Raw genomic sequence first — 13,048 nt, 5'->3', positions numbered from 1 at the left:
CCGGGTCAGCTGAGCAGCGAATTTCTAACCACCTGCTATCATGAGAGACCTCAGGGATGCATGTTTTGAGCCCAGTACTGAGCCTGAAAAGCATTTCCAACCCCACTTACAAGTAAAACTAGCTAAAATGTGCCTGGCTTCTCTTCACTGAAAAGCTTATTCTGAGTACATTTTTAGCATACTTTTGCTCCTGCCGGGTCAGCTGAGCAGCGAATTTCTATTTAACCACCTGCTATCATGAGAGACCTCAGGGCTGCATGTTTTGAGCCCAGTACTGATCCTGAAAAGCGTTTCCAACCCCACTTACAAGTAAAACTAGCTAAAATGTGCCTGGCTGCTATTCACTGAAAAGCTCATTCTGTGTACATTTTTGGCATACGTTTGCTCCTACCGGGTCAGCTGAGCAGCGAATTTCTATTTAACCACCTGCTTTCATGAGAGACCTCAGGGCTGCATGTTTTGAGCCCAGTACTGAGCCTGAAAAGCATTTCCAACCCCACTTACAAGTAAAACTAGCTAAAATGTGCCTGGCTTCTCTTCACTGAAAAGCTCATTCTGAGTACATTTTTAGCATACGTTTGCTCCTGCCGGGTCAGCTGAGCAGCGAATTTCTATTTAACCACCTGCTATCATGAGAGACCTCAGGGCTGCATGTTTTGAGCCCAGTACTGAGCCTGAAAAGCATTTCCAACCCCACTTACAAGTAAAACTAGCTAAAATGTGCCTGGCTTCTCTTCACTGAAAAGCTCATTCTGAGTACATTTTTAGCATACGTTTGCTCCTGCTGGGTCAGCTGAGCAGCGAATTTCTAACCACCTGCTATCATGAGAGACCTCAGGGCTGCATGTTTTGAGCCCAGTACTGATCCTGAAAAGCGTTTCCAACCCCACTTACAAGTAAAACTAGCTAAAATGTGCCTGGCTTCTCTTCACTGAAAAGCTCATTCTGAGTACATTTTTAGCATACGTTTGCTCCTGCCTTGTCAGCTGAGCAGCGAATTTCTATTTAACCACCTGCTATCATGAGAGACCTCAGGGCTGCATGTTTTGAGCCCAGTACTGATCCTGAAAAGCGTTTCCAACCCCACTTACAAGTAAAACTAGCTAAAATGTGCCTGGCTGCTATTCACTGAAAAGCTCATTCTGTGTACATTTTTGGCATACGTTTGCTCCTACCGGGTCAGCTGAGCAGCGAATTTCTATTTAACCACCTGCTTTCATGAGAGACCTCAGGGCTGCATGTTTTGAGCCCAGTACTGAGCCTGAAAAGCATTTCCAACCCCACTTACAAGTAAAACTAGCTAAAATGTGCCTGGCTTCTCTTCACTGAAAAGCTCATTCTGAGTACATTTTTAGCATACGTTTGCTCCTGCCGGGTCAGCTGAGCAGCGAATTTCTAACCACCTGCTATCATGAGAGACCTCAGGGCTGCATGTTTTGAGCCCATTACTGATCCTGAAAAGCGTTTCCAACCCCACTTACAAGTAAAACTAGCTAAAATGTGCCTGGCTGCTATTCACTGAAAAGCTCATTCTGTGTACATTTTTGGCATATGTTTGCTCCTACCGGGTCAGCTGATCAGCGAATTTCTATTAACCACCTGCTTTCATGAGAGACCTCAGGGCTGCATGTTTTGAGCCCAGTACTGAGCCTGAAAAGTATTTCCAACCCCACTTACAAGTAAAACTAGCTAAAATGTGCCTGGCTTCTCTTCACTGAAAAGCTCATTCTGAGTATATTTTTAGCATACGTTTGCTCCTGCCTTGTCAGCTGAGCAGCGAATTTCTATTTAACCACCTGCTATCATGAGAGACCTCAGGGCTGCATGTTTTGAGCCCAGTACTGATCCTGAAAAGCGTTTCCAACCCCACTTACAAGTAAAACTAGCTAAAATGTGCCTTGCTGCTATTCACTGAAAAGCTCATTCTGTGTACATTTTTGGCATACGTTTGCTCCTACCGGGTCAGCTGAGCAGCGAATTTCTATTTAACTACCTGCTTTCATGAGAGACCTCTGGGCTGCATGTTTTGAGCCCAGTACTGAGCCTGAAAAGCATTTTCAACCCCACTTACAAGTAAAACTAGCTAAAATGTGTCTGGCTTCTCTTCACTGAAAAGCTCATTCTGAGTACATTTTAAGCATACGTTTTCTCCTGCCGGGTCAGCTGAGCAGCAAATTTTTATTTAACCACCTGCTATCATGAGAGACCTCAGGGCTGCATGTTTTGAGCCCAGTACTGAGCCTGAAAAGCATTTCCAACCCCACTTACAAGTAAAACTAGCTAAAATGTGCCTGGCTGCTATTCACTGAAAAGCTCATTCTGTGTACATTTTTGGCATACGTTTGCTCCTGCCGGGTCAGCTGAGCAGCGAATTTCTATTTAACCACCTGCTATCATGAGAGACCTCAGGGCTGCATGTTTTGAGCCCAGTACTGAGCCTGAAAAGCATTTCCAACCCCACTTACAAGTAAAACTAGCTAAAATGTGCCTGGCTGCTATTCACTGAAAAGCTCATTCTGAGTACATTTTTGGCATACGTTTGCTCCTACGGGGTCAGCTGATCAGCAAATTTCTATTTAACCACCTGCTTTCATGAGAGACCTCAGGGCTGCATGTTTTGAGCCCAGTACTGAGCCTGAAAAGTATTTCCAACCCCACTTACAAGTAAAACTAGCTAAAATGTGCCTGGCTGCTATTCACTGAAAAGCTCATTCTGTGTACATTTTTGGCATACGTTTGCTCCTGCCGGGTCAGCTGAGCAGCAAATTTCTAACCACCTGCTATCATGAGAGACCTCAGGGCTGCATGTTTTGAGCCCAGTACTGAGCCTGAAAAGCATTTCCAACCCCACTTACAAGTAAAACTAGCTAAAATGTGCCTGGCTTCTCTTCACTGAAAAGCTTATTCTGAGTACATTTTTAGCATACGTTTGCTCCTGCCGGGTCAGCTGAGCAGCGAATTTCTATTTAACCACCTGCTATCATGAGAGACCTCAGGGCTGCATGTTTTGAGCCCAATACTGATCCTGAAAAGCGTTTCCAACCCCACTTACAAGTAAAACTAGCTAAAATGTGCCTGGCTGCTATTCACTGAAAAGCTCATTCTGTGTACATTTTTGGCATACGTTTGCTCCTACCGGGTCAGCTGAGCAGCGAATTTCTATTTAACCACCTGCTTTCATGAGAGACCTCAGGGCTGCATGTTTTGAGCCCAGTACTGAGCCTGAAAAGCATTTCCAACCCCACTTACAAGTAAAACTAGCTAAAATGTGCCTGGCTTCTCTTCACTGAAAAGCTCATTCTGAGTACATTTTTAGCATACGTTTGCTCCTGCCGGGTCAGCTGAGCAGCGAATTTCTATTTAACCACCTGCTATCATGAGAGACCTCAGGGCTGCATGTTTCGAGCCCAGTACTGAGCCTGAAAAGCATTTCCAACCCCACTTACAAGTAAAACTAGCTAAAATGTGCCTGGCTTCTCTTCACTGAAAAGCTCATTCTGAGTACATTTTTAGCATACGTTTGCTCCTGCCGGGTCAGCTGAGCAGCGAATTTTTATTTAACCACCTGCTATCATGAGAGACCTCAGGGCTGCATGTTTTGAGCCCAGTACTGATCCTGAAAAGCGTTTCCAACCCCACTTACAAGTAAAACTAGCTAAAATGTGCCTGGCTGCTATTCACTGAAAAGCTCATTCTGTGTACATTTTTGGCATACGTTTGCTCCTACCGGGTCAGCTGAGCAGCGAATTTCTATTTAACCACCTGCTTTCATGAGAGACCTCAGGGCTGCATGTTTTGAGCCCAGTACTGAGCCTGAAAAGCATTTCCAACCCCACTTACAAGTAAAACTAGCTAAAATGTGCCTGGCTTCTCTTCACTGAAAAGCTCATCCTGAGTACATTTTTAGCATACGTTTGCTCCTGCTGGGTCAGCTGAGCAGCGAATTTCTAACCACCTGCTATCATGTGAGACCTCAGGGCTGCATGTTTTGAGCCCAGTACTGATCCTGAAAAGCGTTTCCAACCCCACTTACAAGTAAAACTAGCTAAAATGTGCCTGGCTTCTCTTCACTGAAAAGCTCATTCTGAGTACATTTTTAGCATACGTTTGCTCCTGCCTTGTCAGCTGAGCAGCGAATTTCTATTTAACCACCTGCTATCATGAGAGACCTCAGGGCTGCATGTTTTGAGCCCAGTACTGATCCTGAAAAGCGTTTCCAACCCCACTTACAAGTAAAACTAGCTAAAATGTGCCTGGCTGCTATTTACTGAAAAGCTCATTCTGTGTACATTTTTGGCATACGTTTGCTCCTACCGGGTCAGCTGAGCAACACATTTCTATTTAACCACCTGCTTTCATGAGAGACCTCAGGGCTGCATGTTGTGAGCCCAGTACTGAGCCTGAAAAGCATTTCCAACCCCACTTACAAGTAAAACTAGCTAAAATGTGCCTGGCTTCTCTTCACTGAAAAGCTCATTCTGAGTACATTTTTAGCATACGTTTGCTCCTGCCGGGTCAGCTGAGCAGCGAATTTCTAACCACCTGCTATCATGAGAGACCTCAGGGCTGCATGTTTTGAGCCCAGTACTGATCCTGAAAAGCGTTTCCAACCCCACTTACAAGTAAAACTAGCTAAAATGTGCCTGGCTTCTCTTCACTGAAAAGCTCATTCTGAGTACATTTTTAGCATACGTTTGCTCCTGCCGGGTCAGCTGAGCAGCGAATTTCTAACCACCTGCTATCATGAGAGACCTCAGGGCTGCATGTTTTGAGCCCAGTACTGAGCCTGAAAAGCATTTCCAACCCCACTTACAAGTAAAACTAGCTAAAATGTGCCTGGCTGCTATTCACTGAAAAGCTCATTCTGTGTACATTTTTGGCATACGTTTGCTCCTGCCGGGTCAGCTGAGCAGCGAATTTCTATTTAACCACCTGCTATCATGAGAGACCTCAGGGCTGCATGTTTTGAGCCCAGTACTGAGCCTGAAAAGCATTTCCAACCCCACTTACAAGTAAAACTAGCTAAAATGTGCATGGCTGCTATTCACTGAAAAGCTCATTCTGAGTACATTTTTAGCATACGTTTGCTCCTGCCGGGTCAGCTGAGCAGCAAATTTCTAACCACCTGCTATCATGAGAGACCTCAGCGCTGCATGTTTTGAGCCCAGTACTGATCCTGAAAAGCGTTTCCAACCCCACTTACAAGTAAAACTAGCTAAAATGTGCCTGGCTGCTATTCACTGAAAAGCTCATTCTGTGTACATTTTTGGCATACGTTTGCTCCTGCCGGGTCAGCTGAGCAGCGAATTTCTATTTAACCACCTGCTTTCATGAGAGACCTCAGGGCTGCATGTTTTGAGCCCAGTACTGAGCCTGAAAAGCATTTCCAACCCCACTTACAAGTAAAACTAGCTAAAATGTGCCTGGCTTCTCTTCACTGAAAAGCTCATTCTGAGTACATTTTTAGCATACGTTTGCTCCTGCTGGGTCAGCTGAGCAGCGAATTTCTAACCACCTGCTATCATGAGAGACCTCAGGGCTGCATGTTTTGAGCCCGGTACTGATCCTGAAAAGCGTTTCCAACCCCACTTACAAGTAAAACTAGCTAAAATGTGCCTGGCTTCTCTTCACTGAAAAGCTCATTCTGAGTACATTTTTAGCATACGTTTGCTCCTGCCTTGTCAGCTGAGCAGCGAATTTCTATTTAACCACCTGCTATCATGAGAGACCTCAGGGCTGCATGTTTTGAGCCCAGTGCTGATCCTGAAAAGCGTTTCCAACCCCACTTACAAGTAAAACTAGCTAAAATGTGCCTGGCTGCTATTCACTGAAAAGCTCATTCTGTGTACATTTTTGGCATACGTTTGCTCCTACCGGGTCAGCTGAGCAGCGAATTTCTATTTAACCACCTGCTTTCATGAGAGACCTCAGGGCTGCATGTTTTGAGCCCAGTACTGAGCCTGAAAAGCATTTCCAACCCCACTTACAAGTAAAACTAGCTAAAATGTGCCTGGCTTCTCTTCACTGAAAAGCCATTCTGAGTACATTTTTAGCATACGTTTGCTCCTGCCGGGTCAGCTGAGCAGCGAATTTCTAACCACCTGCTATCATGAGAGACCTCAGGGCTGCATGTTTTGAGCCCAGTACTGAGCCTGAAAAGCATTTCCAACCCCACTTACAAGTAAAACTAGCTAAAATGTGCCTGGCTTCTCTTCACTGAAAAGTTTATTCTGAGTACATTTTTAGCATACGTTTGCTCCTGCCGGGTCAGCTGAGCAGCGAATTTCTATTTAACCACCTGCTATCATGAGAGACCTCAGGGCTGCATGTTTTGAGCCCAGTACTGATCCTGAAAAGCGTTTCCAACCCCACTTACAAGTAAAACTAGCTAAAATGTGCCTGGCTGCTATTCACTGAAAAGCTCATTCTGTGTACATTTTTGGCATACGTTTGCTCCTACCGGGTCAGCTGAGCAGCGAATTTCTATTTAACCACCTGCTTTCATGAGAGACCTCAGGGCTGCATGTTTTGAGCCCAGTACTGAGCCTGAAAAGCATTTCCAACCCCACTTACAAGTAAAACTAGCTAAAATGTGCCTGGCTTCTCTTCACTGAAAAGCTCATTCTGAGTACATTTTTAGCATACGTTTGCTCCTGCCGGGTCAGCTGAGCAGCGAATTTCTATTTAACCACCTGCTATCATGAGAGACCTCAGGGCTGCATGTTTCGAGCCCAGTACTGAGCCTGAAAAGCATTTCCAACCCCACTTACAAGTAAAACTAGCTAAAATGTGCCTGGCTTCTCTTCACTGAAAAGGTCATTCTGAGTACATTTTTAGCATACATTTGCTCCTGCCGGGTCAGCTGAGCAGCAAATTTTTATTTAACCACCTGCTATCATGAGAGACCTCAGGGCTGCATGTTTTGAGCCCAGTACTGATCCTGAAAAGCGTTTCCAACCCCACTTACAAGTAAAACTAGCTAAAATGTGCCTGGCTGCTATTCACTGAAAAGCTCATTCTGTGTACATTTTTGGCATACGTTTGCTCCTACCGGGTCAGCTGAGCAGCGAATTTCTATTTAACCACCTGCTTTCATGAGAGACCTCAGGGCTGCATGTTTTGAGCCCAGTACTGAGCCTGAAAAGCATTTCCAACCCCACTTACAAGTAAAACTAGCTAAAATGTGCCTGGCTTCTCTTCACTGAAAAGCTCATTCTGAGTACATTTTTAGCATACATTTGCTCCTGCCGGGTCAGCTGAGCAGCGAATTTCTAACCACCTGCTATCATGAGAGACCTCAGGGCTGCATGTTTTGAGCCCAGTACTGAGCCTGAAAAGCATTTCCAACCCCACTTACAAGTAAAACTAGCTAAAATGTGCCTGGCTTCTCTTCACTGAAAAGCTTATTCTGAGTACATTTTTAGCATACGTTTGCTCCTGCCGGGTCAGCTGAGCAGCGAATTTCTATTTAACCACCTGCTATCATGAGAGAACTCAGGGCTGCATGTTTTGAGCCCAGTACTGATCCTGAAAAGCGTTTCCAACCCCACTTACAAGTAAAACTAGCTAAAATGTGCCTGGCTGCTATTCACTGAAAAGCTCATTCTGTGTACATTTTTGGCATACGTTTGCTCCTACCGGGTCAGCTGAGCAGCGAATTTCTATTTAACCACCTGCTTTCATGAGAGACCTCAGGGCTGCATGTTTTGAGCCCAGTACTGAGCCTGAAAAGCATTTCCAACCCCACTTACAAGTAAAACTAGCTAAAATGTGCCTGGCTTCTCTTCACTGAAAAGCTCATTCTGAGTACATTTTTAGCATACGTTTGCTCCTGCCGGGTCAGCTGAGCAGCGAATTTCTATTTAACCACCTGCTATCATGAGAGACCTCAGGGCTGCATGTTTTGAGCCCAGTACTGAGCCTGAAAAGCATTTCCAACCCCACTTACAAGTAAAACTAGCTAAAATGTGCCTGGCTTCTCTTCACTGAAAAGCTCATTCTGAGTACATTTTTAGCATACGTTTGCTCCTGCTGGGTCAGCTGAGCAGCGAATTTCTAACCACCTGCTATCATGAGAGACCTCAGGGCTGCATGTTTTGAGCCCAGTACTGATCCTGAAAAGCGTTTCCAACCCCACTTACAAGTAAAACTAGCTAAAATGTGCCTGGCTTCTCTTCACTGAAAAGCTCATTCTGAGTACATTTTTAGCATACGTTTGCTCCTGCCTTGTCAGCTGAGCAGCGAATTTCTATTTAACCACCTGCTATCATGAGAGACCTCAGGGCTGCATGTTTTGAGCCCAGTACTGATCCTGAAAAGCGTTTCCAACCCCACTTACAAGTAAAACTAGCTAAAATGTGCCTGGCTGCTATTCACTGAAAAGCTCATTCTGTGTACATTTTTGGCATACGTTTGCTCCTACCGGGTCAGCTGAGCAGCGAATTTCTATTTAACCACCTGCTTTCATGAGAGACCTCAGGGCTGCATGTTTTGAGCCCAGTACTGAGCCTGAAAAGCATTTCCAACCCCACTTACAAGTAAAACTAGCTAAAATGTGCCTGGCTTCTCTTCACTGAAAAGCTCATTCTGAGTACATTTTTAGCATACGTTTGCTCCTGCCGGGTCAGCTGAGCAGCGAATTTCTAACCACCTGCTATCATGAGAGACCTCAGGGCTGCATGTTTTGAGCCCAGTACTGATCCTGAAAAGCGTTTCCAACCCCACTTACAAGTAAAACTAGCTAAAATGTGCCTGGCTGCTATTCACTGAAAAGCTCATTCTGTGTACATTTTTGGCATATGTTTGCTCCTACCGGGTCAGCTGATCAGCGAATTTCTATTAACCACCTGCTTTCATGAGAGACCTCAGGGCTGCATGTTTTGAGCCCAGTACTGAGCCTGAAAAGTATTTCCAACCCCACTTACAAGTAAAACTAGCTAAAATGTGCCTTGCTTCTCTTCACTGAAAAGCTCATTCTGAGTATATTTTTAGCATACGTTTGCTCCTGCCTTGTCAGCTGAGCAGCGAATTTCTATTTAACCACCTGCTATCATGAGAGACCTCAGGGCTGCATGTTTTGAGCCCAGTACTGATCCTGAAAAGCGTTTCCAACCCCACTTACAAGTAAAACTAGCTAAAATGTGCCTTGCTGCTATTCACTGAAAAGCTCATTCTGTGTACATTTTTGGCATACGTTTGCTCCTACCGGGTCAGCTGAGCAGCGAATTTCTATTTAACTACCTGCTTTCATGAGAGACCTCTGGGCTGCATGTTTTGAGCCCAGTACTGAGCCTGAAAAGCATTTTCAACCCCACTTACAAGTAAAACTAGCTAAAATGTGCCTGGCTTCTCTTCACTGAAAAGTTCATTCTGAGTACATTTTAAGCATACGTTTTCTCCTGTCGGGTCAGCTGAGCAGCAAATTTTTATTTAACCACCTGCTATCATGAGAGACCTCAGGGCTGCATGTTTTGAGCCCAGTACTGAGCCTGAAAAGCATTTCCAACCCCACTTACAAGTAAAACTAGCTAAAATGTGCCTGGCTGCTATTCACTGAAAAGCTCATTCTGTGTACATTTTTGGCATACGTTTGCTCCTGCCGGGTCAGCTGAGCAGCGAATTTCTATTTAACCACCTGCTATCATGAGAGACCTCAGGGCTGCATGTTTTGAGCCCAGTACTGATCCTGAAAAGCGTTTCCAACCCCACTTACAAGTAAAACTAGCTAAAATGTGCCTGGCTGCTATTCACTGAAAAGCTCATTCTGTGTACATTTTTGGCATACGTTTGCTCCTACCGGGTCAGCTGAGCAGCGAATTTCTATTTAACCACCTGCTTTCATGAGAGACCTCAGGGCTGCATGTTTTGAGCCCAGTACTGAGCCTGAAAAGCATTTCCAACCCCACTTACAAGTAAAACTAGCTAAAATGTGCCTGGCTTCTCTTCACTGAAAAGCTCATTCTGAGTACATTTTTAGCATACGTTTGCTCCTGCCGGGTCAGCTGAGCAGCGAATTTCTATTTAACCACCTGCTATCATGAGAGACCTCAGGGCTGCATGTTTCGAGCCCAGTACTGAGCCTGAAAAGCATTTCCAACCCCACTTACAAGTAAAACTAGCTAAAATGTGCCTGGCTTCTCTTCACTGAAAAGCTCATTCTGAGTACATTTTTAGCATACGTTTGCTCCTGCCGGGTCAGCTGAGCAGCGAATTTTTATTTAACCACCTGCTATCATGAGAGACCTCAGGGCTGCATGTTTTGAGCCCAGTACTGATCCTGAAAAGCGTTTCCAACCCCACTTACAAGTAAAACTAGCTAAAATGTGCCTGGCTGCTATTCACTGAAAAGCTCATTCTGTGTACATTTTTGGCATACGTTTGCTCCTACCGGGTCAGTTGAGCAGCGAATTTCTATTTAACCACCTGCTTTCATGAGAGACCTCAGGGCTGCATGTTTTGAGCCCAGTACTGAGCCTAAAAAGCATTTCCAACCCCACTTACAAGTAAAACTAGCTAAAATGTGCCTGGCTTCTCTTCACTGAAAAGCTCATCCTGAGTACATTTTTAGCATACGTTTGCTCCTGCTGGGTCAGCTGAGCAGCGAATTTCTAACCACCTGCTATCATGAGAGACCTCAGGGCTGCATGTTTTGAGCCCAGTACTGATCCTGAAAAGCGTTTCCAACCCCACTTACAAGTAAAACTAGCTAAAATGTGCCTGGCTTCTCTTCACTGAAAAGCTCATTCTGAGTACATTTTTAGCATACGTTTGCTCCTGCCTTGTCAGCTGAGCAGCGAATTTCTATTTAACCACCTGCTATCATGAGAGACCTCAGGGCTGCATGTTTTGAGCCCAGTACTGATCCTGAAAAGCGTTTCCAACCCCACTTACAAGTAAAACTAGCTAAAATGTGCCTGGCTGCTATTTACTGAAAAGCTCATTCTGTGTACATTTTTGGCATACGTTTGCTCCTACCGGGTCAGCTGAGCAACAAATTTCTATTTAACCACCTGCTTTCATGAGAGACCTCAGGGCTGCATGTTTTGAGCCCAGTACTGAGCCTGAAAAGCATTTCCAACCCCACTTACAAGTAAAACTAGCTAAAATGTGCCTGGCTTCTCTTCACTGAAAAGCTCATTCTGAGTACATTTTTAGCATACGTTTGCTCCTGCCGGGTCAGCTGAGCAGCGAATTTCTAACCACCTGCTATCATGAGAGACCTCAGGGCTGCATGTTTTGAGCCCAGTACTGATCCTGAAAAGCGTTTCCAACCCCACTTACAAGTAAAACTAGCTAAAATGTGCCTGGCTGCTATTCACTGAAAAGCTCATTCTGTGTACATTTTTGGCATATGTTTGCTCCTACCGGGTCAGCTGATCAGCGAATTTCTATTAACCACCTGCTTTCATGAGAGACCTCAGGGCTGCATGTTTTGAGCCCAGTACTGAGCCTGAAAAGTATTTCCAACCCCACTTACAAGTAAAACTAGCTAAAATGTGCCTGGCTTCTCTTCACTGAAAAGCTCATTCTGAGTACATTCTTAGCATACGTTTGCTCCTGCCGGGTCAGCTGAGCAGCGAATTTCTATTTAACCACCTGCTATCATGAGAGACCCCAGGGCTGCATGTTTTGAGCCCAGTACTGAGCCTGAAAAGCATTTCCAACCCCACTTACATGTAAAACTAGCTAAAATGTGCCTGGCTTCTCTTCACTGAAAAGCTCATTCTGAGTACATTTTTAGCATACGTTTGCTCCTGCCGGGTCAGCTGAGCAGCGAATTTCTAACCACCTGCTATCATGAGAGACCTCAGGGCTGCATGTTTTGAGCCCAGTACTGAGCCTGAAAAGCATTTCCAACCCCACTTACAAGTAAAACTAGTTAAAATGTGCCTGGCTGCTATTCACTGAAAAGCTCATTCTGTGTACATTTTTGGCATACGTTTGCTCCTGCCGGGTCAGCTGAGCAGCGAATTTCTATTTAACCACCTGCTATCATGAGAGACCCCAGGGCTGCATGTTTTGAGCCCAGTACTGAGCCTGAAAAGCATTTCCAACCCCACTTACAAGTAAAACTAGCTAAAATGTGCATGGCTGCTATTCACTGAAAAGCTCATTCTGAGTACATTTTTAGCATACGTTTGCTCCTGCCGGGTCAGCTGAGCAGCAAATTTCTAACCACCTGCTATCATGAGAGACCTCAGCGCTGCATGTTTTGAGCCCAGTACTGATCCTGAAAAGCGTTTCCAACCCCACTTACAAGTAAAACTAGCTAAAATGTGCCTGGCTGCTATTCACTGAAAAGCTCATTCTGTGTACATTTTTGGCATACGTTTGCTCCTGCCGGGTCAGCTGAGCAGCGAATTTCTATTTAACCACCTGCTTTCATGAGAGACCTCAGGGCTGCATGTTTTGAGCCCAGTACTGAGCCTGAAAAGCATTTCCAACCCCACTTACAAGTAAAACTAGCTAAAATGTGCCTGGCTTCTCTTCACTGAAAAGCTCATTCTGAGTACATTTTTAGCATACGTTTGCTCCTGCTGGGTCAGCTGAGCAGCGAATTTCTAACCACCTGCTATCATGAGAGACCTCAGGGCTGCATGTTTTGAGCCCGGTACTGATCCTGAAAAGCGTTTCCAACCCCACTTACAAGTAAAACTAGCTAAAATGTGCCTGGCTTCTCTTCACTGAAAAGCTCATTCTGAGTACATTTTTAGCATACGTTTGCTCCTGCCTTGTCAGCTGAGCAGCGAATTTCTATTTAACCACCTGCTATCATGAGAGACCTCAGGGCTGCATGTTTTGAGCCCAGTACTGATCCTGAAAAGCGTTTCCAACCCCACTTACAAGTAAAACTAGCTAAAATGTGCCTGGCTGCTATTCACTGAAAAGCTCATTCTGTGTACATTTTTGGCATACGTTTGCTCCTACCGGGTCAGCTGAGCAGCGAATTTCTATTTAACCACCTGCTTTCATGAGAGACCTCAGGGCTGCATGTTTTGAGCCCAGTACTGAGCCTGAAAAGCATTTCCAACCCCACTTACAAGTAAAA

Source organism: Lissotriton vulgaris, chromosome 5 (genome assembly GCF_964263255.1).
Source record: "Lissotriton vulgaris chromosome 5, aLisVul1.2, whole genome shotgun sequence".
In the NCBI taxonomy this organism is placed as follows: Eukaryota; Metazoa; Chordata; class Amphibia; order Caudata; family Salamandridae; genus Lissotriton; species Lissotriton vulgaris.
This window is presented reverse-complemented; position numbering follows the sequence as displayed.